This window comes from Tamandua tetradactyla, chromosome 12 (genome assembly GCF_023851605.1).
Source record: "Tamandua tetradactyla isolate mTamTet1 chromosome 12, mTamTet1.pri, whole genome shotgun sequence".
Classification (NCBI taxonomy): domain Eukaryota; kingdom Metazoa; phylum Chordata; class Mammalia; order Pilosa; family Myrmecophagidae; genus Tamandua; species Tamandua tetradactyla.
This window is the reverse complement of record NC_135338.1, coordinates 24005024-24029996: the sequence shown is the minus strand read 5'-3', so window position 1 is coordinate 24029996 and position 24973 is coordinate 24005024. Positions and strand designations below refer to the sequence as shown.

The 24973-nt window shown below is 35.7% G+C and overlaps 1 protein-coding gene and 1 pseudogene across 21 annotated transcripts in view; one reads left to right on the top strand and one right to left on the bottom strand.

Annotated features, from left to right (window-relative positions):
* Positions 1–24973, bottom strand: part of GPHN (gephyrin) — a 750954-nt gene that overhangs the window by 570012 nt on the left and 155969 nt on the right. The gene's annotated exons all lie outside the window — the stretch shown is intronic.
* LOC143652637 (hypoxanthine-guanine phosphoribosyltransferase pseudogene) lies at positions 23656–24462 on the top strand (annotated as a pseudogene).

The following is a 24973-nucleotide window of genomic DNA, read 5'->3' as shown; positions in this document are numbered from 1 at the left end:
TTCACAGATGAGAGAGTTGAAAGAAGTTCTTTAAAAAACTAACATGTCAAAGAAAAGAGAGGGAAACGATGCTCAAATGATGAAAAGAGAATTTCAACAGATGTAAAATTTATGAAAAAGAATCAAATGATAAATTTTAGAATTGAAAATGTAATACCTGAAATTAAGAAATCAGTGGGTTAGTTTCATACTAGACACAACACAACAAAAAACAGGATTAGTGAACTTAAAGACAGATCAAAACATCCAAAATGATAAAGACAGAAAAAAAAATGAAAACAATAGCACATAAGACCTGAGTGGGAACTAAGAACTCCAATGCATATGTCATAGCAGTCCCAGAAGAAGAAAAGAAAGAGAAGGAGGAAGAAGCAATATTTTTAGGAAAAAAAAATAGACTGAGAAAAAAAATTTAGACTGGGAATGTTCTAAAGCTGATAAAACACATTAAACCCACTCACTGAAGAAGTGTGGCAAATCCCACACTGGAAAAATTCAAAGACAACCACATCTAGGAGTCAACCTTCTAAAAACCAAAGGCAACTAGAAAATCTTAAAAGGAACCAGGAAGAGAAAAAGGACATATCACCTCCAAAGGAGAAACAATAAGATTTAAAACTGAGTTTAACAAAACTATGGAAGCCAGAAGACAATGGAATAAGAAATGTAGAGGAAAAAAATGTGAATCTTTATAAGTCTATGGCCTTGACAAAATATACCCAAAAACAAAGGTAAAATAAAACATTTCATATTTTAAAATTTAAACAATATTTTCACATTTGTCAGCATAACAGTTAAGTGACTAGGTATTTTCTATTTCTGCTTAAGAGTTTTATTGAGTATATGTTTGATAGCCATTTCTCATCTACATGAGGAGCAACAAGTACCTAACACTTGTCTTGTCTCTTTCTAGGATCCAATGACTAACATTTTATTTACATTTTGTATTCCCTTTTCTTACAAAGAGTATCTCAAAATTATAAGTTGTAAGCCTCCAAAATATGGATCTACCTCTGATAGAAATGACTAATATATATATATATTTATAAACAATGATACATTAAAAAATTTAAAGTAGAAAAAGCTTGGGTTCTTCGTATTAATTCAAAAGATCTATCTCCTGCTATTGTTCTTTAGTGTGTATGGTAACACATATAATGTAAAATTTGCCTTTTTAATTTACAATTCAGTGGCACTGATTACTTTTACAAGGTTTTACAGCCACTATCACCTTCCATTACTAAAACTATTTCATCAAACTAAACAAAAACTCTTTTCCATTAAACAATAACTCCCCCAAATACCCTACTCCAGACCCTGGTAACCTCTAATCTACTTCCTATCTCCATGAGTTTTCTTGTTCTCACTATTTCATACAAGTGGATTCATACAGTATTTTTCTTTTGTGTCTGGTTTATTTCACTATATATAGTGGTTTCAAGGTGTATCTGTTTTGTAGCATGTGCTGGCTTGAAAATGCTGTGTACCCCAGAGAAGCCATGTCCTTTAATCCTGATTCAAAATCGTAGGATGGTAACCTCTGATTAGATTGTTTTCAAGGAGAACGACTCACTCAATTGTGGGTGTGATCTTCTGATTAGATTACTCCATGGAGAAGTGACCCGCGCAATTGTATGGGTGGCCTTTTGTTTAGATGGAGATGTGACTCCACCCATTTGGGGTGAGATCAAACTCTAACTAAAAATGTGATGAAACTGATGTGGTTAAAACCAAGAGACCTGAAACCTCCAGATTGTCCCAATGCCAGAGAAGCTCTGAAACACAGAGAAACTGGACTCTCCAACAATAACATCTGGTTTCTTCAGTTCATCTCTTTGCCCCTTAATAACAGTACCCCTTTTCAGCCTTGAAGCAGTAAGTAAAGTCGTCACACAGATATTCCTGAAGATTGAGAGATAATTATAAAATGGGAAGGAGGAATCATAACCGAGAAATCAGGATTTAATGGATCACTTTGATTACTGAATTGTTATATAAATATTCCCTTTTGCTTTCTGGCATATTGGCGTAGACAGGGAAATACTTGAAATCTCTGAATTGTAATCCAGATTGTAATCCAGCTGCCTTGATAACTAAAATAATTGTAAAAACCCTTATCTTGTGCCTTTGTGACCGTAAGAGCTGTTATGCCCTTTATCTTTTCTTCTAGGGCAAAGGCCCTAATGTTAATGAAGTCAGCCATTAACTAGTTGCAGCCCGGGATATTTGTAAATTACATCAGCTAGATTCTGTTATTGAAAGATAAATTGTCTTGCTTCCTATTGGTTTACACCTTTACTACTGAAGTGATAGCTCTGCCTCCACTCCTTCCAATTTATGTTCTCCTACTGAAATAATGGTAACACTGTCTCCTTTCCTGCTTTGCAACTGGTATTCAAAATGACCTCATCTCCCCTTGCTAAAATTCTTAAAAACCCTGAACCCGCCCCCCCCCCCAAAAAAAAAAAAAAAAAAACTGAGGGAAACAGATTTTGGGCTGCTAGGCCATCTGCTCTCCTACTGTGTGCATAGCTTGGCTACCTAATAAAGTATGTTTTGGTTTTTCTTAGTGAAGATTTTTTTCCACCAATGCAATTAACTTTTTTTTGAATTATAAATAAGATGATGCTACATTTTAAATAGTGACTATTTTCTTCATGTGTAAATCACACCAAAATCAATTCTTTCTGACGACATATCTCTCTGTTTTTCACCCCAGTATATGCCAAATAGAGGAATTAACCATGCTCTTCCCTCTTTTGACTAATGAACATTACTATAAATATCATCACAAAAGTGATAAAATAGGACAAATTACAAGGTAACGTATCAAACTGCCTTCCTTTTATCCTCCTGTTGATGCCTTAATTTGGACATTTTCATGGCTTTAGTAGTAGCATGTAAGTTAATAAATTCCCATTGATAAAAGTCAGCCCATTTCACTATATTGCATTTGGGCAGCTTTAGCAAACCAAAACAAATATTTAACCTCAAGCAGTAAATGTCACATAATGCAATAAACCAATAATAGACCAACTGAACAGAAGTGAGAGCATTAAAGAGATCCATGCATCCATGAACACATCTTTTTTTTTAAATGTGGAATTGCAGAGCAAAAGAAAAATAAAAAAGGTGACTTTGGATAAATATCTTGAGAAAAATGGGAGGTCAAATAGGAGAAAGTGAAAACAGACCACTATTTCAAAGCTTGCACAAAAATTAAATTCAGGTGGGTATAGTCTGAAATGTGGAGAACAAAATTTAAAAGGTTTTAAATAATACAGAAGAACTTTGGGAAATAATTTTAAAAGACAGTAGGCATAACCACTAAAAGTATTGATAAGTTTGACTATATCAACTTGATTACTTCTGTTTACCAAAAGCCACCATAAATGGAATAAAAAGACAAGCAGAAGACCAGAGAAAATGTCTGCAAACATATAACCGACAAAAGATTAATATCTATAAGGATATATAACACCTACAAATCAATTTTTTAAGAGAGAGAGAGAGGCATTAAGAAAGAAAGAACTGGGGGAAAAAATTACAGAGGAAATTCACAAGAGAACATCTAAATGGCAAAAAAAATTTGAAATTTGACTCAACTTCATCAATTGCCAGGGAAATGCTAAATTAAGCCAAAATAGATGAAATTACAATGACTGAAAATATGAAATACTGGCAAGGATCTGAAGCAACCAAAGCTGCTGGGGGGAATGTATATTGATACAACAACTTTAAAAACTAGTTTTTAATTATCTAGGAAATTTTAAGATATATATAACCCAACCCAGAATTCCACTCCTACACATATACCCTAAATTAACTCACGTTTATGTTCACCAAAAGATATAATACAAGACAATTCATAGTGGCATTATAAATTATAGCTTAAAACTGAAAATAATTTAAAGGTTCATAAACTGTTGAATAAATAAATTGTGGTATAATTGATAAGATGGGGTACTACATACTAATGAAAATGCACAAATGACAGTTAAATATGATTACATGGATAAATCCAATAAACGACATTGAGGGGAGAAAAGCAATACACAAAGAGTACATACATTTATATAAAGTTTGAAAGCAGGCAAAACTAAACTCTATTGCATAGAGATGCACACACGTATGGTAAAAATACAAAGAAAAGCAAAGAAACAATTACCATAAAAGTAAAGATACTGGTTATACCTAAGAATCTGAGAAGGAGCTATGATTGAGAAGGTCACAAGTGGGGCTTTGACTGCTTTCTATTTCTGGATTTGACTCTGATAATTATACAGGTGTTCATATTATATTGTCCTTTTATAATTACTGTATTCAAATATATTTGTGTTATCCTTCACACTTTTAAAAAGGTAAAAATAAACTCATAATTTTTACCTTTTTACCTTTTAATTACATAAAAGGTGTAATTCTCAGATGAACATTTATAAATGCATCAAATTCAGTTTTAAGAGTAATAAAATAAAATTGGTGTGGTAGGCAGCCTCTAAAATGGCCCCCAATGATCCCTACCTCCTGGTATTCATGACCTTGTGCAATTCCTTTCCCTTGAGTAACTTATTTCTAACCCATAGAATATAGCAATGCTGAAGTGATATCATTTCTATGATTAAGTTACAAAAACCTGTGGCTTCCATTTTGTTACCAGACTCTCTTTATTGCCATATATGAGGGTGCATACTTTGACAAAACAAGCTGTCATTCTGGAGAGGCCCATATAGTAAGGAACTGAAAAGAGCCTCTAGCCATAACTTACTGAATCAATTAGATGTTTTCTTTTTATTTCCTTCCCTATTTAAAGCACCCTGCAGCATCTTTAAATATATGTTTCCTTCCTTAGGACACATTTCTACAGCTGTAATTGATATGTCAAAGAGAATGGTCATACACACACAGACACACACACAAACTACTTATTTTTCAGAAAGATTGTACAATATATCTATACATTCCTATCTACCTACTGCAAAAATATGCCAATTTTACAGTATATTAACATTAATCATTTTCAATTTTGCCAGATTGGAAGGTAAATTAAAATATCTTATTAATATTTCAATATACTACCTATTAATATTTCAATATATGCCCACTTAACTTTATCTCAGTCTATAAATGATGATTCATATTAACATTTTCATTGAAATATTTTACTAAAAAACTAATATATAAAGCAATGCATAACCATACTATTAGTAAATATATGTAAATTTTTCTTCTATGCTATAACTACTATTACTTCCAAAAGGATATTAAAGGATTGAGAGAAGTCCTTTTGATATAGTAAAGGATAGTATAAACATCCCAGAAACATAGAAGACCAATCAACAATTATATGAATGGTATCTAAAGAAACTATTTGGTATAAAAGCAATGTTAACACATCTTTATACAACTAACCTGAAACATTATACAGCACCAATTCAACAAGTCATTCTATTTCTAAGATCTTAGGTGGCAATGATTAGAATATGCCTAATAGGAAATCTCTTCTAAATTTTAAAAAACTAATATTGTTTATGGTCATTCTTTGCCTTCCAGAAGATTTTTTAAAATCTTTTTGTAGTTGAAACTTTTTGTTTTTCATAGACACTGCAGACGTAATAATATTTTTGCTATTTAATACACAGGATGTGAATTTAAAAAGAATAAATAGAGAAGGTTTATCCTTCAAGATATCAAAATGTACTCTGAAATAGCATTAATTGAAACAGTGTGTTAATGGCCCATGAATAGTTCAAAAACAGGAATAAATGAGTATCTCAATCAGGCAACAGAAAATCTTTAACTGCAAGATTATCCTCTTATAATTGTCAGATTATCCTTTAATACAAACTCCCTCAGAGTGCTCGCCACCTATAGCTTGCAAACAAGTAGAAAACTCAAGGACACACATAGTGAAAAAGGACTTCAGGGATTATTCTAGAAAAATATCTTCATTTCTCAAGAAAGGAAATTAAATCTTTAGAAGTTAAATATTGTAAGAACTTCCAGGGAAGATGAGATGGTGGAGTAAGAAGCTTCAGGATTCACTGCTCCTCCAAAACAGCTGGGTAGGAATGGACTGAAACAACTGTTCTGGGGCTCTAGAAGTCAGTACAGCATTGAAGGAAAAGCAGAAGGAACAGGTTAATTGAGACCTGCAGAAAAGAATTGTTGAATAACTGGCTCTGAGGCAGCTGTTTGTGCCCATCCCCCACTCTTGAGGCAGTCCTAGCTAATTGCTGCAGACAGAAAGTGACATAAAAATCATCTTCCCCAAGAACAGGAGGAGGGACAGGGCAAAGCTGAGCACTGATCATGGCTTCTGATTAGCAAATTTGGATTGTTAGGGTACGGCTTGGACCAGCCACAGCCATTGTTCCAACTCCATTTCCATCAGGGACAGAGGCAGCAGAGGTTTAAAGTCACAGTGCCTCCTTACAGAAGCAGAGAACAGTTTGCTGAAGGGCACCATCTGCTGGAAAGGCCAGGAAAGTGCAGCTTTGGGGAGTCATCAAAAAGGCTTTTGGCATCCTTCCTGATCCTCTCCCCAGGGCTCTTTGGCCCCGTTTTGGCTGGGAATACTGGAAATACTGACTCTCTGACACTCTCTAGGGTAGCTCTTCTCCAAGAATTTGCCCTCCAGGCAAAAGCAACTAGAGGCAATGAAAAGAATATTAAAAAAGAGAGTAAAAAAAAAAAAAAAACTATACAGACAAAACAAAACAAACTAGTTCCACCTTCCCAGAGAACGGACAAAGGAAAGGAGGTGTTCTCCTGGGGGTAAATCAATTGCACAAAAAAATTCAGTCTTAATCTGGATATAGGTTCTACATATTCAGAGCAAGAATCAGATGAAGAAGAGCTGAATACCTCTGGTCAGTTAAATAAGGGCAATTCTAAAGTTGAACCAAATGTCAAAGAAGAGCCCAAAACAAAGCCAATCAACAATAAAACCCTGTAAGAGAGACAAACTGACCTTCTGAGTAAATTCATCAAGAAAATGCTAGAAATCAGCAAAAAGTTATAAGACATACTAAGAAACAGGAAGATATGGCCCAGTCAAAGGAACAAATTAAAACTTCAGAGGAGACACAGAATTTGGAACAACAAATCAAAGTCACACAAACCTCCTAAATCAATTCAACGAGAGAATGGAAAATATGGCTAAAGAGATTAAGAACATTAAGAAGACACTAGGTGAACATAAAGAAGAATATGAAAGTATAAAAAGAAATATAAAAAGTTAAATGTCTTACCATATTTATAGAGCCACACCAAAGCAAACATCAAGAGTTCAGATGTTTTAACTACGTTGTGCTTAAACCAAATAACAAAATGAGATTTTGTTCCTCATCAAATTGTCAAATTATGCGACTCAGTTTATTCATTAGATTTCCACTGAATCTACAGACTTTTTTAAAATACAAGGTAATCACTTATTTAAATATAATAGTATATGTTACCTCATGTTCTCAATTGGGTTTCCATCTTCCTTAAATAACAGATATTTAATATATAGATTCAACACCATAGAAAGTTAGAAATAGTGATGGTTTGGAATTGCACCCCAGAAAAACACATTCTTAAATTTACTCCATTCCTGAGGGGGTGAACCAACTGTAAGTAGGACCTTTTGATGAGGTTACATCAGTTATGGTGTGGCCCACCTCAACCATGCTGGAGTCTATATTAGTAGAACAAAATTCAGACACAGAAATGCCACAGAGGGAGCAACCAGAAGCAGAACATCAACAGAACCCGGAAAAGAAGGGAGAGACCAAGTGACGCCAACATGGCCTTGCCATGCGGCAAGCTAAGGACCAAAGACCACCGGTGGCAAGACCCAGAATGCTAGTCTTCAGGTAGAAAAAAAACCAAGTACAAGCAAAACTTAAGGATTTAACTAATATTACCATTGCCTTGGGGATGCCTTGGTGTGAACTTTGTTCTAGCCTTAAAACCATGAGCAAATAAATTCCCACTATTTAAGCTGAACCACTGCATGGTATTTGCTTTAGCAGCCGAGGAAACTAAACAGGAACAAATAGTTAATTATTTGATAGAAGTGATATATTGAATGACTGCGAAAAGAATACATTTTTCCTTTAGGTTTTCAAAAATAAATTTTTGAATTAAACTATTATCCAGACTGATAAACACAGCTTAAATTTATCTGACAATATCTGAAAAATAAACTATCTAATAAAAAATAAGTAAGCTACTACAATAACTGGTGACATGCTTAGATTTTACAATAAGTTATATAAATTAGTCCTAGGACTACCTTTTATTTTCCCATTTTCACAGAAGAGCCATTTACTTAGACAAGTCAAAAGTTGAAAACAACATAAATCTGCAGAAAATAAACTATATTAGGAAAAACGGTTCCATAAAGTATGTTTTTTTTTTATTGTGCATTCAAATTCTCTCCTTTTCCATAGGCAAATTAGCTAAGGAAACCATGTGAAAATTGTTTTCTATATACAAATCTTGATTTGTTCACATATTCATTCAAAACTCATTTACTGTCTTCCGGGACTATGGCGGACCAGAGTGGAGTAAGTTCACTTCTGCTCCACAGAACAAGACAGAAGAGAGGGAGAGATGTCCTGGACTGTAGGTCTCGGGGTACTAGGAGTTCCCCTTGGGTCTCTTGTGTGGTAGTCAGCCATTCTGCCACTGGAGTATCCATATACTGCAGCCTACCTTATGAATGACCCTTAAGTTGAAGAGTATCCCCCACATGAGATCTGGACCTTGATTTGGCCGAGAATAAGCGACTAAGTGCAAAAGGAAACATTCAGCAAAAACTAAGTAAATACAACTTTAGAAGAGTGAAGAAAACCAACTTGCATAATAACTGTATCAAGATAACCAAATGCCCCAAACAAACAACAGAAAATCACAAAACACACAAAGATCCAAGCAGAAATGACCAAGCCAAATGACCAAATCAAATAGAAACAATAAGTTAAATGAATTAGATCTAATAGACATATATAGATCACCACATCCCAAAACACCAGGATACACATTCTTCTCTAGGGCACATGGAACATTCTCCAGGATAGATCATATACTGGGACATAAAGTGAGTCTCTATAAATTTAAAAAGATTGAAATTATTCAATGTACTTTCACTGATCTCAATGGAATAAGGTTGGAACATAATCATCACCAAAGAATCAGAGCTTAAACAAATATATGGAGATTAGACAACACAATCTTAATTAATCAGTGGGTCAAGGAAGAAAAAAAAGAAATTTGCCTCCAGTAAATATCTGGAGACAAATCATAATAAGAATAAAATATATGAAAACTTATGTGACACAGTAAAGGCAGTGCTGAGAGGGAAATTTATTGCCCTAAATGTCTATGTTAGAAAACAAGTATGAGGGTGGTGTGACAATGGCTCAATGGCAGAATTCTTGCCTGTCATGCTGGAGACATAGGTTCGATTCCTGGTGCCTGCCCACGCGAAAAAAAAAACAAGTATAAGCAAAACTTAAGGATTTAACTACTTACCTGGAGAATTTAGAGAAAGAACAGCAAACTCATAATCCCAAAGCAAATAAAAAAAGAGAAAAAATAAAGACTAAAGAAGAAATAAACTGGAGAACAATAAAACAACAGAAAGAATCAACAAAACTAAAAGTTGGTTCTTTGAGAAAATTAATAAAATTGATGGTCCCCTAGCTAGACAAACAAACAAGAAGAAAAGACAGGGGACACAAATAAACAACATCAGAAATGAGAAGGGGGTTATTACCCCAGATCATGAAGAAATTAAAAAATCATTCATTCAGAGTAGCAACCAGAAGAATTAATTAGGTATCTAGAAATAAGTCTAACCAGGGATGTCAAGGCCTTATATGCAGAAAATTACAAAAAAAAATTGCTAAAAGAAATAAACTTGACCTAAATAGATGGAAAGATGTTTCATGCTCATGGATAGGAAGGTTGAATATCAAGATGTTAATCCCACCCAAACTGATCTAAAGATTCTATGTGATACCAATAAAAATCCCAACAACCTACTTTGAAGACTTGGAAAAACTGGTTATCAAATTCATATGGAAGAGAAAGAGGCCTTGAATAGCTAAAGATATCCTAAAAAAGAAGAGCAAACTAGGAGGTCTATCACTTCCTGACTTTAAAGCATACTATAAAGCCACAGTGGTCAAACAGCATAGTAATAGTACAAAGAGAGAAGGCCTGACCAGTGGAATAGAACTAAGAGTGCAGAGACTGACCACCAAATTTACTGAACTGGGACAGAACAGTATTTTCAATGAATGGACATGGGAGAACTAGATTTCAATAGCCAAAAGAACGAAAGAGGACCCTTACTTTATACTCCGTAAAAAAACTAATTCAAAATGGATCAAAGACCTAAATTTAAGAGCCAGTACCTTAAAACTGCTTGAAAAAAATATAGGGAAACATCTTCAAGATCTAATAATAGGAGGTAGCTTCTTAAACTTTACACCTAAAGCACAAGCTGTGAAAGAAAAAATAGACAAATGGGGACTCCTTAAGATCAAGTGCTTCTGTGCCTCAAAGGATTTTGTTTAAAAGTTGACGAGGCAGCCAACTCAGGGGGAGAGAATTTTTGGAAAACACATATCGGATTAAGGCTTGATATCCTGTGTACATAAAGAAATTATACAGCTCGCCAACAAAAGAACAAACAACCCAATTATAAAATGGGCAGAGGAAATTAATTTCCTCTGATAAAATAAATTCCTGAATTCAAAATTCTACTTTTCTGAAGAGCAAATACAGATGGCTAAAAAGCACATGAAGAACTGCCTATAGCTTCATGGCCACAAGGGAACTGCAAATTAAGATGGCAATAAGATATCACTTTACACCTATAAGAATGGCTGCTATTAAACAAACAGGAAACTATAAATGTAGGAGAGGATGTGGAGAAACCGTTCGTGGGAATGTAAAATGTTCAGCTACTGTGGAAATCAGTTTGGTGATTCTTCAGAAAACTAAATATTGAGTTGCCCCATGACCCAGCAATACCAATACTTGGTATATAACCAGAAGAGTTGAGGGCAGTGACACAAACAGACGTTTACATGCCGATGTTCACAGTGGCACTATTCATAATTGCCAAGAGATGGAAACAGTCCAGGTGCCCATCAACAGACGAGTGGATAAACAATATGTGGTAAATACATATGATGGAATATTATGCAGCATTCAGACAAAATGATGTCCCAAAACATGACAATGTGAATGAACCTTGAGGACATAATGCTGAGTGAAGTAAGTCAGACACAAAAGGACAGATCCTGTATTATTCCATTATTATGACTCTGATAAAACAGCCAGTGTTTTGGAGCAGCTAGAAAGAAAAATCTGAGTTGAGGGCATGGTGGCCTATGACAAACTCTGGGAACTGTTCTGTATCTGCTGACTGAAGTGCGCTTTGAAAAATTACTGCTTTTTTTCTTTCCTTTCTTTGTGTGTGTGTGTATATATATATATATGTTATATTTTACAACTAAAAAATGGTTAAGGGCAGTGCGATGGTGACTCAGTGGCAGAATTCTGGCCTGCCATGACAGAGACCTGGTTTCAATTCCCAGCGTCTGCTCATGCAAAAAACAAAAAATGGTTAAGAGTAAACTACAGGCAAAATAGTAATATTAGATAAAATAAATTTCTGAATTCAAAATTTGAAAATATTTAGTAACATAGCTCACTATTACAGCAAAGTTTATATTTGTAATAACTTTTTACTTGATATTTTGAGAATGCAGTTTTGATAGTTAATCAAATGGTATTTAAGATACTGTTTAATATTTATAATTCAAGTAACTCTGATATCATATTTATGGATTTTTTCCTTCCTTGTTTTAATTTTGAATTGGTTTATGAAACATTATACAAATAGGCTTCACAATGATTACTTAGATTTTTTTTTTCAATATGCCTATGGATAAGTTAACTTATATATCCATTTTAGGTGGTTAAGATTTCCATATGTTAATTGTAAAAATATTTATAACTTCACATTTTCCTGAAATCAGGAAAATATTTAGTAACATTGGTCATTACTATAGCAATGCAGATATTTGTAAGAACTATCTACTTGATATTTTGAGAACATTTACAGTTTTTCACAACTGATCAAATGGTATTTAAGTTAATGTTTAATATTCAGAATTTTAGAACTTTGCTATCTGAATATATATATTTTCTCCTTGTTTTCTTAATTTTAAATTGGCTTATGAAACTTACTATTCCAACAAAGGCTTTACAATGATTATATGGATACTTTATTTAAATATGCCTATGGTTAAGCTAACTAAGATATCCATTTTTGGTGGTTCTAAGTGTATTGTTTGTTTTCTTATATAAAAAATGAGAAAATACATAAAATAAAATTAAATAATATAAAAAACTCATTTACTATATTCGGGAATTGATTAATAAAACTTACATAAGAGGAATATACTCACACATTTTTTGAACAGGACAGGATATTGTATGGGTGTTTATATTTACATAGAGGATATAAGCCTAATGAAAAACTTTACTAAGTAATTGGTTTAGTCTGATTCATAAAGTTTAAGGAACAATAGTTTTAAAGATTCCATTTACATACCTCCTACATCTAAACAGTAGAACTCCAAGTATTTGATAGTAGATTGATTTTTCACCTGGGAATTGATTCCGCTCTCAATCCTCCACAGGCAAATTCACTTACATAATTTTGTGAAACAAGATGGGTTACGAATAACAAAACAAATTATGTAGTATGACATTCCTATTTGTTTAGGAAATATCAAAAGCAGGAACTGCTGAACTAGATGAGCTCAAGTTCCTTATAATTCCATCATTCAACTATTAAATTGGTTCATTGACTTATTCAGTAAATATTTATTGAATGGTCACAATGTTCCAGATACCATTCTGGGCCATAGGGCTATGTCATAAAAAAAGAAATATCCTCCACTAACAGGCTTACACTCTTGTGAAATATATTAATTATGATCCAATTAACCCAAACTGTAAAAGGTTTCATATGCAACAGAAATTTACTTACTTTACCTAAAACCACACAAAGTAGGAAATCTCGATCAAAAAGTAGCTTTTCTGCTGAAGGTGAATGAAAAACTCTGAGTCATGGTTTTTGTATACCTTGATGACATGTGCAACTATCCAGAATAAATGAAAAAGAGAATGTTAAGGGGTGTCTTGGCTTACACACACCCCAGAAAAAGCCATGTTTTAATCCAGATCCAATCCTGTGGGAGCAGCCTCTTTTTTCTGTTTTTTTTGCATGGGAACCACCAGGAATCGAACCCAGATTTCTGGCATGGCAAGCAAGAACTCTGCCTGCTGAGCCACCATGGCCTGCCCAGCCACTTCTTTTAATCCTGATTTAATACTGTAGGTTTGAATCTTTTGAATAGATTATTTCCATAGAAATATGGAATGCCAAATTTGGGTGTAACCTTTTGATTAGATGAAAATGTGACTCCACCCATTCCAGGTGGGTCTTGATTAGTTTCCTGGAATCCTTTATAAGAGGAAACATTTTGGAGAGAATCAGAAGTGACAGAAGCCTCAGAGCTGATAGAAACTTCAAAGCAGAGCTGACACAGATGCCGACACTTTGAGAACAGAAAAACAGATGTCTGGAGATGCTTGGAGCCTAGTAGACATTGCCATGAGATATTAAGCAAGCTAGAACCTGGAGAGAGGCAAGGGAAGCCAGGAGATGAAAGCCAGCCCTGGAGAAGTAAAGAGGAATCCCCAAAGGAACAGAGGTTGAGAGCAACAGAACCCAGAAGCAAGGAACCAGCAGATGTCAGCCAAACAACTTCTCAGCTGTCAGAGTTCTTAGTGTTCCTGACCCATCGGCCTTTCTTAACATACCAATATTCATAGTGGCACTATTTACAATTGTCAAGAGATGGAAACAATCCATCAACAGACGAACAGATAAACTAAATGTGGTATATACGCAGTAGAACATTATGCAGCAAAGACAAAACAATGTCCCAAAACATATGACAAATGTAGATGAACCTTGAAAACATACTGCTGAGTGAAATAAGTCAGTCACAAAAGACAGATACAGTATGATTTTATTATTATGACTCTGCTAAAGGTAAGCTCAGAGGTTACACTGTAGAATATAACAGACCTAGGGGTACACAAACGCTAGAGACAGAGGAAAGGCTACCCAAAGAGGGTGATCTAAATGCAAGGGAACAGATAGAAGTGACGATAAATAATTAGCGGCTTTATACATAACCATTGCCATATTGAAGGTGGATATGACTGAAAGGGGATATATAGTGTCATATATTCCAATGACTGAATTTACAATTATAAGTAAGTTTTCACATGAACTATTTCAATGGTTCAATAGCGAACAAAGAGTCAATAGCAAAGGGCTATAAGGAGAAAACTAAAAATGCATGGTCAATAGTTAACAGGAAGACATAAACAGTACCACAGAATTATGAGGGGCAACTAACTGGGAGGAAGGGACAAGTGATAAGGTACACTTTTGACTTAATAGTTGGTGACATTATGTTTGTCAGCTCTTTGTCATTATGGACCAATGAAAACGGTCTAAAATTGAGAGTATTGCTGACTGTACAACAAAATGCAGATACTGTAAGATATGGTTTGTTTATTTTGGATATCATCTATGATGCCCAATAGAGAGGGGCAGCTTACAATGACTGAGAATTACAATGGTGAATGGTGACACATTAATATAATGGAATTCAATATGACTATGAAAAGGAGGGATGTCCATTTGACTTCTCTTGGCCACTGATCCCTTATTTTATTACACTTCCTTTCCCCCTTTAGGTCAGGAAGGCCTTGTCAATCCTACAGTGTCAGGGTCAGGCTCATCCTCGAGAGTCATGTCTCACGTTTTCAGGGAGATTTTCACTCCCAAATGGCCTGGACCACTAAGAAGGGTGGCAAACAATTTTCCTTGAGCTTAGAGAGAGAAAGCCACAACTGAGCAATAAAGAGGCTTCCTGGAAGCACTTTTGAGACCTCATTATGAGTAGTCTTAGCTTCTTCCCTACAGAAATAAGTTTCATAGGAACAAACCTCAACATCCAGAGCTTTGCCTAATTTTGTGGGAGTCCCTAATGGTTGGGAGGGTACATAGGGTTTTGCAAATTGGAGGCTGCACTTACACAAGTTTCAGTTAGATAGAGCAAACTGCCATAGTTTGCTAAACCCCAATCAACATCACTCCCGTTGACTCTAAAGAACACCTAGGGCTTGACCTGAGATTCTGTAAAGGTTTCATGCACTAGATCTGCCTTCCTGGAACATATAATTCCCAGAGAGTTCCCAGGTAAAATAAATTCTGAAACCCAGAGGGACAAGTCTCTCCAGGATTATCAATTAATTACATCCCCTTACGCTTTAGTGTGGATACCCCTTGTAAACATGAAAAAGTAAAAACAGGCATTCCCCAGAGACCCTACAAACTTCTCAACATGAAAAAGTAAAAAGAGACATTCCCCAGAGATCCTACAGACTGGGAAAAGGATTAAAGGAGAAGGAGGAGGTATCTATCACAGAGAAAATGGGATTTAAAAAACAAGTATGGCTGCTGAATCAATATATTAATATACCTCTAGCCTCCTGTGTCTTGGAGCAGCTAGGAAGAAAAATGTGAGATGATGGAATGGTATCCCATGAAAAATTCTGGGATCTGTTCTATAACTACTTCTTGAAATGTGCTTTGAAAATTATTGCTTTTCCTTTCTTTACTTTGTATGTATGTTATATTATGTAATAAAAAAACATTTAAAAAGATAGCAATTGACAGAACGAATTTTAAAATATGACCCAACTCTAATGCTGCTTACAAGCGACTCATCTTAGACCCAAGGATATAAATAGAATGAAAGAGAAAGGATGGAAAAAAATCTTCTATGCAAGCTGTAGCCAAAAGAAAGTAGAAATAACTATATTAATATCAGATTAAGACTTTAAATATAAAGATGTCATAAAAGACAAGGAAGGACACTACATATTAAGAAAGGCCAATTCACCAAGAAGAAATAACAATCATAAATGTTTATGTTCCCAATCAAGGAGCTCCGAAGTACATGAGACAAACATTGGCAAAACTGAAGGGAGCAACAGACTTTTCAACAATAATAGTGGGAGACTTCAATATACCACTCTCCTCTATAAATAGAACACCCAGACAGAGGATCAACAATGAAACAGAGAACTTTATGTTATAAATGAATTGGACCTGACAGACATACATAGATCATGACACCCCAAAACACCAGGATATACATTGTGCTCTAGTTCTCCAGAATAGGCCATACGCTGGGACACAAAGCAGGTTGTTATAAATTCAGTAAGACTGAACGTATCAAAGCACTTTCTCTGACCACAGTGGAATGAAGCTAACTACCGAAGAACCAGAACTCTCATGAACACAGGAATATTAAGCAACACACTCTTAAACCATCAGTGAGTTACAGAAATTACTAGAGAAATAGGTAAATGTCTGGAAACAAATGAAAATGAGAATACAGCATATTCAGAATTTATGGGATATGGCAAAGACAGCGTCTATACCACAAAACTCTTAGCAGAAAATATAAGGAAACATCCCAAGATCTATTAATAGGAGGTAGTTTCTAAAACTTCACACACATAAATGGGAACTCCTCAAAACCAAAAGCTTCTGTGCCTTAAAGGGCTTTGTCAAAAAGGTGAAGAGGCAACCCCGACTCAATGGGGAAAAAATATTTGGAAACAAAATATTAGATAAAGGTTTGACAATTTATATATATAAAGAAATAATAGAACTCAAAAGCAAAAGAACAAACAGTTCAATTATAAAATGGGTAAAGGATCTGAATAGACATAGCAAATATAAATGGCTAAAAAGCACATGAAGACATGCTCATCTTCATTAGCTATAAGGGAAATGCAAAGCCAGGCTACACTGAGATGTCATTTCACATTTATAAGAATAGCTCCTATTAAATAAACAGAAAAACTACAAATGTAGGAGAGGAAGTGGAGAAAGTGGAACACTCATTCACTGCTGGAGGGAATATATAGTGGCACACCTGACAGTTTGGCAGTTCCTGAGAAAACTTAATATTGAGTTGCCCTATGACCCAGCAATTCCAATAGTTGGTATATACCCAGAAAAGCTGAAAGCAGTGACACAGACATTTGCACGTGGATTTTCATAGCAGTACTATTTGCAATTGCCAAAGGACAGAAACAATCCAAGTGCCCAGCCACAGAAGAGTAAACAAAATGTGGTGTGCTGGTTTGAAAGGATGTATGTCCCCTAGAAAAGCCATGTTTTAATCTAAATCCCATCTCGTAAAGGCAGAATAATCCCTATTCAATACTGTATGTTTGAAACTGTAATTAGATCATCTCCCTGGAGATGTAACACAATCAAAAGTGGTTGTTAAACTGGATTAGGTGATGATATGCCTCCACCCATTTGGGTGGGTCTTGATAAGTTTCTGGAGTCCTATAAAAGAGTCCCAGGGAGCTTCATGAAACAGGAAGCCAATTCTTCTTCATGAAGAAGATGGCAGATGATGCCGTGTTTGCCACATGCCCTTCCAGATGACAGAGGAACCCTGACCGTGTTCACCATGTACCTTTCCAAATGAGAGAGAAACCCTGACTGTGTTTCCCATGTGCCTTCTCACTTGAGAGAGAGAGAGAGAGACCCTGAACTTTATTGGCCTTCTTGAACCAAGGTTTCTTTCCCTGGATGCCTTTGATGGGACATTTCTATAGACTTGCTTTAACTGGAACATTTTCTTGGCCTTAGAACTGTAAACTAGCAATTACTAAATTCCCCTTTTTAAAAGCCATTCCGTTTCTGGTATATTACATTCTGGAAGCTAGCAAACTAGAACATGTGGCATATACATACAATGGAATATTATGCAACAGTAAGACAAAATGAGATCACAAAGCATATATAACATGGGTAAACCTTGAATAAATAATGCTGGGTGAAATAATCCAAGCAGAGGATAGATACTGTATAATCCTGCTATTATGACCTTTGTATAGGTAGACTCAGATGCTTACAAAGTAAATTATAGGGGAGGGAGATAAACAGAAGCTGGAGATGGGTGAATGGTTACCCAATGAAGTTGAACTCAAATGTAAGGAAACAGATAGACATGACAGTGGTTCATTAGTGGAGTAAAAAGAAACACTACCATATTGAAGGTAACTAAGATTCAAAGGGATTGTATAGAGTCATGTATCCCAATTAACTCTACAATTATAAATAATTTCTTACAGGAACTTCAAAGGTCTGATCTTGTACAGAGTCAATAGTAGAAGGGTATAGAGGGAAACCTAATATTACATCCTAGGGCCCATAGCTAACAGGAAGACATAAAAAAAAACCAGAGTATCAGGAGCTAATAATTGGAGGGGAGAGACAATAGAAGGGGAGGGGGGAATAACTTAGATTTGATATTTAGTGAGGCCGTGTTTCTCAGTTCTTTGTCTCTTTGCACCAATGAACACTACCTAGAATTGAGAGTGCTGATGATTGTCTAACTGAGTGAGGACACTATGAGACATGGATTGTTTATTTTGGACATTATCCATTATGCCCAATAGATGGATGGGGCCAAAAGGCACAATGATTGATCAGCAGAATGGTGAACTGTGATGCATACATATGATGGAATATTCTGTGGCTACAAAAAGGAATGAAGTGGTGAGGAAAACAATGAAGAAAATGAACCTTGGGGACATTGTGCTGTGCAAAATAAACAAGAAACAAAATAACAAATATATTATGGACTCTTTTTGAAAATACTTATAAGAAACTTCAGCCCAGATTGTAAGTTCTCATAGCAGTCACACTTAGTATAAAGTTAAAGTGTATTTCTAAGTTCTGAGATCCTGGGTTATGTGTGTATAGGTTGGTGATTCCCTGGAACGTTGGATACCTCTGTGACACCTAATACTCAGAGCTGGAATACTGAAGCTCTGAAAGACAGCAATGCTAAGTACAGCAATTGTGAAAGAAACCAAAGAAGATACCAGGATTCAATTAGAGATAAAAAAACGAAACCAATCTGGTAGTGACTAAGGTAAATCAGAAAGCAGAGCAAAGGATGAAAGGGTATATATACTAGAGCTTCACCTATTGTATGAGACCAAAAAGGCACACAGTCTACATCAACCTGCCTACATTACTCCTTAAACCTAAACACATGGAACCCCGAACAGGAACAAGGTCTTGTAATTCGGTATGTCTTAAGGTAATACCCAGGTACAACCCAGATTATAGTGGGCTGATAACTTTAAAATATTGGTAGAGTCCCTTATGGGACTGGAGAAAAAATATGGAGCTATTAAATTTCCCCATCTCAGAAACCCGTAGTAATCTCAAACACGAGAGACTTCCAGAAAAATAGGCCAAGCCCTTGATTTTGAGGATTGCCCATATGGAACTCATCTCTGTAGAGGAAAAGCTAAAACTACTTATAATTATGACTAAGAGTTGCTTCCAGGAAACCTTTTCCATTGTTCAGATGTAGCATCTCTCTCTCTAAGCCCAACTCTGCAAAGAAAAATATTACTCTTCCCCCTTCATGAGCAGTAAGAGTCTCCCTGAAAGCATGGGACAGGATTCCCAAGGATGAACCTGGCCCTGGCACCATGGGGTCGAAAATGCCTTCCTGACCAACAGGGAGGGAAGAAAGGTTACAAAATAAGTATCAGTGCCTAAAAGAGTTCAAATGGAACCAAGAGGCTATTCTGGAGACCACTCTTAGGCAAGCTGCAGCTAGATATTGCTAATTGCCATGGTTTGCCAAACCCCAGACAACATCATTTCTGTTAACCTTAAAGAACACCTAGGGCTCTGAGACTCAGCAAAAGTTTCATGTAGTAAGTTTACTTTCCTGAAGCTCATAACATTCAGAGAGTTCCTAGGACAAATAAGTCTTGAAATCCAGATTGCCAGCTTCTCCAAGAATATCAACTAATTCCTTGCCCCATCCTATATTGTCGATAGCCCTTTTCAGCATGAAAAAGTCAGAACAGGCACACCCCAATGACCCCTATAGATTGGGACAACGATTGAAAGGAAAAGGCGGAGCTGTAATAGAGAAGATAGGGTTTAACAGATGAGTATGACAGCTGAATCACTATACTGATGTTTCTTCTGGCCTCTGGTGTTTTGAAGCAGCTACACACTAAAACCTGAAGCTGTGGAATGGTAATCCATACCAAACTCTGAAATCTAAAAAAAAAAAATTTGCTTTTTATTTATTTATTTATTTTTGCATGGGCAAGCACTGGAATCATGCCCAGGTTTCTGGCATGGCAGGTGAGAACTCTGCCTGCTGAGCCACCATGGCCCGCCCTCTGTAACTGCTTTTTAAAACGTACTCTGTGTATACATATGATGGAATGTTGTGCAGCAGTAAGATGAAATGACGTCCTGAACCACATGACAAGATGGATGAGCCTTGAGGACATAATGCTGAGCAAAATAAGTCAGACACAAAAGGAGAGATACTGTATGATCCCATTTTTATGACCATGGTAAAGGTAAAATCAGAGGGTTATAATACAGAATGTAGAGCACCTGGAGATACACAGAAGCTTGAGATGGGTGAATAGTTTGCTAATGAGGTTGAACTTAATGATAAGGAATGGAGGTGGTTCAATAGTGGGTCTACAAGTAATATTACCATATTGAAGGTGAACATGATTGAAAGGGGTTATATTGACTCATGTGCTCCACCAATTAACACTACAAATATAAATAAGATTTTGCATGAACTATTGCAAAAGTATGAATCTTGTACAAAAAGTATATAATTTCAGGGTATAAGAGGAAAATGTTATTGCATGCTATGGGCTATGTTCAACAGGAAAACATCAACAGCACCACAGCAATACCAGGGGTACACAATGGGGGGAGGGACAAGAATTCAGGAGAAGTTTGGATTTTCTATTTGGTAAGGGTGTGGTTACTGGCTATCTTTTTCTTCTGGAACAATGAAATTATCTAAAATTGAGAGTGTTGATGGACTGTCGGCTTTGGACAGTATACATGAGGCCCTTTAGATGGAGGTGGCTGAAAGATACACTGATGGAGAAGATTTGTGAAGGATGGTGGAAGATATGATCAAACGCAGTGCTGCTACAAAAAGGAACAAAGTTCCGAGGCATGCAACAATGTGAATGAAACTGTGGGACATTCGGTGAAGCAAAATAAAACAGAAAGAAAAGAACAAATGTTGCATAATCTCATTTAAAAAATACTATAAGAGGGTGGGCCACGGGTGGCTCAGCAGGCAGAGTTCTTGCCTGCCATGTTGGAGACGCAGGTTCATTTCTTGGTGCCTGACCATGTAAAAAAATAAATAAAACAAAAATACAAGAAAACTGGGACCTGGATTGTAAGCTCTTATGCCAGTCACATTTAGTCTGGAGAAGTAACCGTTATTTCTGGATTGTGAGGCGCTCATATGTATAACCTGGCATTTAGAGATAAGAATGAAGCCGATCGGGACAGGATTATTCAGAATACAGGGGTAAGGAAGACATTGCCTTTATTTTAGAACTTCACATAATCTTTGAGATCAAAGGAAAAAGTTTTATTATGTCCAGAACCTAAATTTTCTGTAGCACATAATCTAACTTAACCTGTCTGGATGTAGCATTCAAAAAATCCAAACACAGGGAGCCCACAATAAGAATAAGGGTCTTTAGTCCTGTATAGATTAATATAATGCCTGAATACATCTCAGAGTATATTAAGTTAATAATCATAAACTATTAGTAAACTTGAGGGTTGGGAGAAAAATCATGGAACTTTTAAACTTTACCACCAGGGAAATCCCAGATACCATTAGGGACAACCAAATCAATAGGTTAAGCCCTTGATGTTGAGGTTTGCTCTTGTGAAAATTATGTTAAATAGTGGAGAAGCTTAGCCTACCTATTGTATGCCTAAGAGTCACTTCCAGAGGACGTTTTTTGTTGCTCGGAAGTGGCCTCTCTTTCTCTAAGCCCAACTCTGCAAATAAAACCATCGCCCTTCCCCCTACATGGGATATGACATCCAGGGGTGACACCCATGGTGGCATGGGCGATGACTCCTAGGGATAAGCCTAGCCCTGGCACTGTGGGATCAACAATGCCATTCTGACAAAAAAGTCAAAAAAAAAAAGTGTAATAAGTTATCAGTGGCTGAGAGAGTTCAAATAGAGTTGAGAGGCTACACTGGAGGTCACCCTTAAGCATGCTTCAGTTAGACATTGCTACCTATCATAACTTGCCAAACCCAAACCAAAATCATTTCTGCCAATCCTAAAGATTAACTAGGACATTATATAGGATTCTACAAAGGTTCCATGCACTAAGGTAATTTTACAGAAACCTATAACCTACAGAAGGGTACCTGGACAAGGTAAGGCCTGAAATGCAGAGAGGACAGCCCTTCCAGAACATCATCTAGTTTCATCCTCCTAACCCATATTATCGACAGTCCCTTTCAACATGAAAAAGTTCAAATGGGCATAGCCCAAATATCTCTAAAGAGTGGGAGAAAGATCAAAGGTTGACAGTGAAGTTATACAGAGAAGGTTGGTTGGGTTTAACAAATCAGTATGAATGTTGAATCATGTTGGTATTTCTTTTAGCTTCCAGTACCTTAAAGCAGCTAGAAATAAAAACTTAAAATTGTGGGATTGGAACCCATAGCAACTCTGAAATCTGTTCTACAACTAATTGTTGTAATGTACTTTGAAATTTATTGCTTTTATGTATATATGTTATTCAAAGAGAAGGAGGAGTACAACAGAGAAGATAGGAATTAATAAATGAGTACGACTGCTGAATTATTATACTGATATCTCTGTTGGTCTCCAACAGAAAATCTACAACATCTTGGAGCAACTAGAAGGAAAAACAAAAAATCATGGCTTTTAAACCAAACTTTAAAACCTGATCTATAACTACTTCTTAAAATGTACATGGAAATTTATTGTTTTGTATATATTTCATAATTAAAAAAACATACTCTGTAAATTATTGCTCCTTTTTTATTTTTACTTCTTATATATGTTATATTTCACAATAAAAAATGTTTTTTTTTAAAAAAGGAGGAGGTTGACAAACCAGACATAAAGAACAAGAAAATATTATATGCAGTATACAAAAACCCACAACAAACATAAAGACGCAATTTGGTTACAAGTAAAAGAGTGGGAAAAATTAGAGTGAAAGAAACAATAAAGAAAACAAAATAGATTTCAGAAGGAAGATTACCAGGGATAAAGAAAGACATTTCATGACAACAAAAGGCTCAACTAATTAAAAAAAAAGACACAACCATCCAAAATATTTAAGTACCTAATAACAGACTTCAATGACAGACTCCACAAAGTAAAAACAAAAAGATTTCAAAGGAGAAGAGGATTATTAGCCCTTTATTATAAGTAGAAATATCAGCACTCCTGTCTCAGGACTTGGAAGAACATTTAAAAAAATCAAATGATATAAAACATATAAACAACAATATGAACCAACTTGACCTAATTAACATTTACAGCACACTCAACCCAAATGACAGCAGAACACACTAACTCTTTTTAAGAGTACATGGAGGGTGGAGGTGGTGACCTAGAGCTTTCCCATGAATTCTGCACTCTGTGCAATGAGATCTCCATCACTGCCTCCGTCACCTCCTCTTTTTTACCGCCGGCTTCTTTCTCTTCCACCAGGCTCCGTTATGGCAACCCACAGCCCCAATGTCATGAAACCAATGAGAAGACATTAGATTACGATGATGAACCAGGGTATGACCTAAATTTATTTTATATACCTAATCATTATGCTGAAGATTTGGAATCTTCTAATAATTACAGACTAATAATTATGGACAGAACTAAAGGGCTTGCTTGAGATGTGATGAAGGAGATGGGAGACATCACATTGTAGCCCTCTGTGTGCTCAAAGGGGCTAGAAATTCTTTGCAGACCTAATGGGTTACATCAAAGAAGTGAACAGAAATAGTGATAGATCCATTCCTATGAATTTTATTCATTTTATCAGGCTAAATAGCTACTGTAATGATCAATCAACAGGGGACATTAAAAGTAATTGGTGGAGACGATCTCTCAACTTTAACTGGAAAGAATGTCTTGATTGTTGAAGATATAATTGACACTCACAAAACAATGCAAACTTTCTTTCCTTGGTCAAGCAGTATAGTCCAAAGATGGTCAAGTTCACAAGCTTACTGGTGAAAAGGACGCTCAAAGTGTTGGATATAGACCAGACTTTGTTGGATTTGAAATTTCAGACAAGTTTGTTGTAGGATATGCCCTTGACTATAGGAAATACTTCAGGGATTTGGATTGTGTTTGTTTCATTATCCAAACTGGAAAAGCAAAATATAAAACCTAAGATGAGTTCAAGTACAGTGACAGAGTTTGGAAATATCCAGAGTTCCATTGAAATCACCAGTAAAATTATTAAAAGTTCTAGCTGTGTGACTGTCTGCTTAGGAGAGCTTGTGAATGTAAGAATTTTATCTGTTTTGTATATTAGAAATGCTGTTTGCTGTAGAGTGAACTCTATTTGCACTATGAGCCTATATAGACTATCAGATCCTTTTAGCTGAATTGTTGTTTGACTTGTGAATGGAAAATCTCTTAAACAACACCACTATTGGATGAAAATATTGAAAATGTATCTGTAAGAAACATTTAAAGAGAAGGCATATTAGTTGTTTAATTGGTATTTTAATTTATATATTCATGAAAGAACAGAAGTGATTGAATATTTTTAATTATATCACCGTTTGTTTGGAAAAAAAAGCAGCAGTCAGTTTTTGTATTGATGACAGATTTTTATTGTGTCCAGGACTGTGTGCCCTGGAATTCCTTGGTAGTGTTTCAGTTGTATTAACTGAATT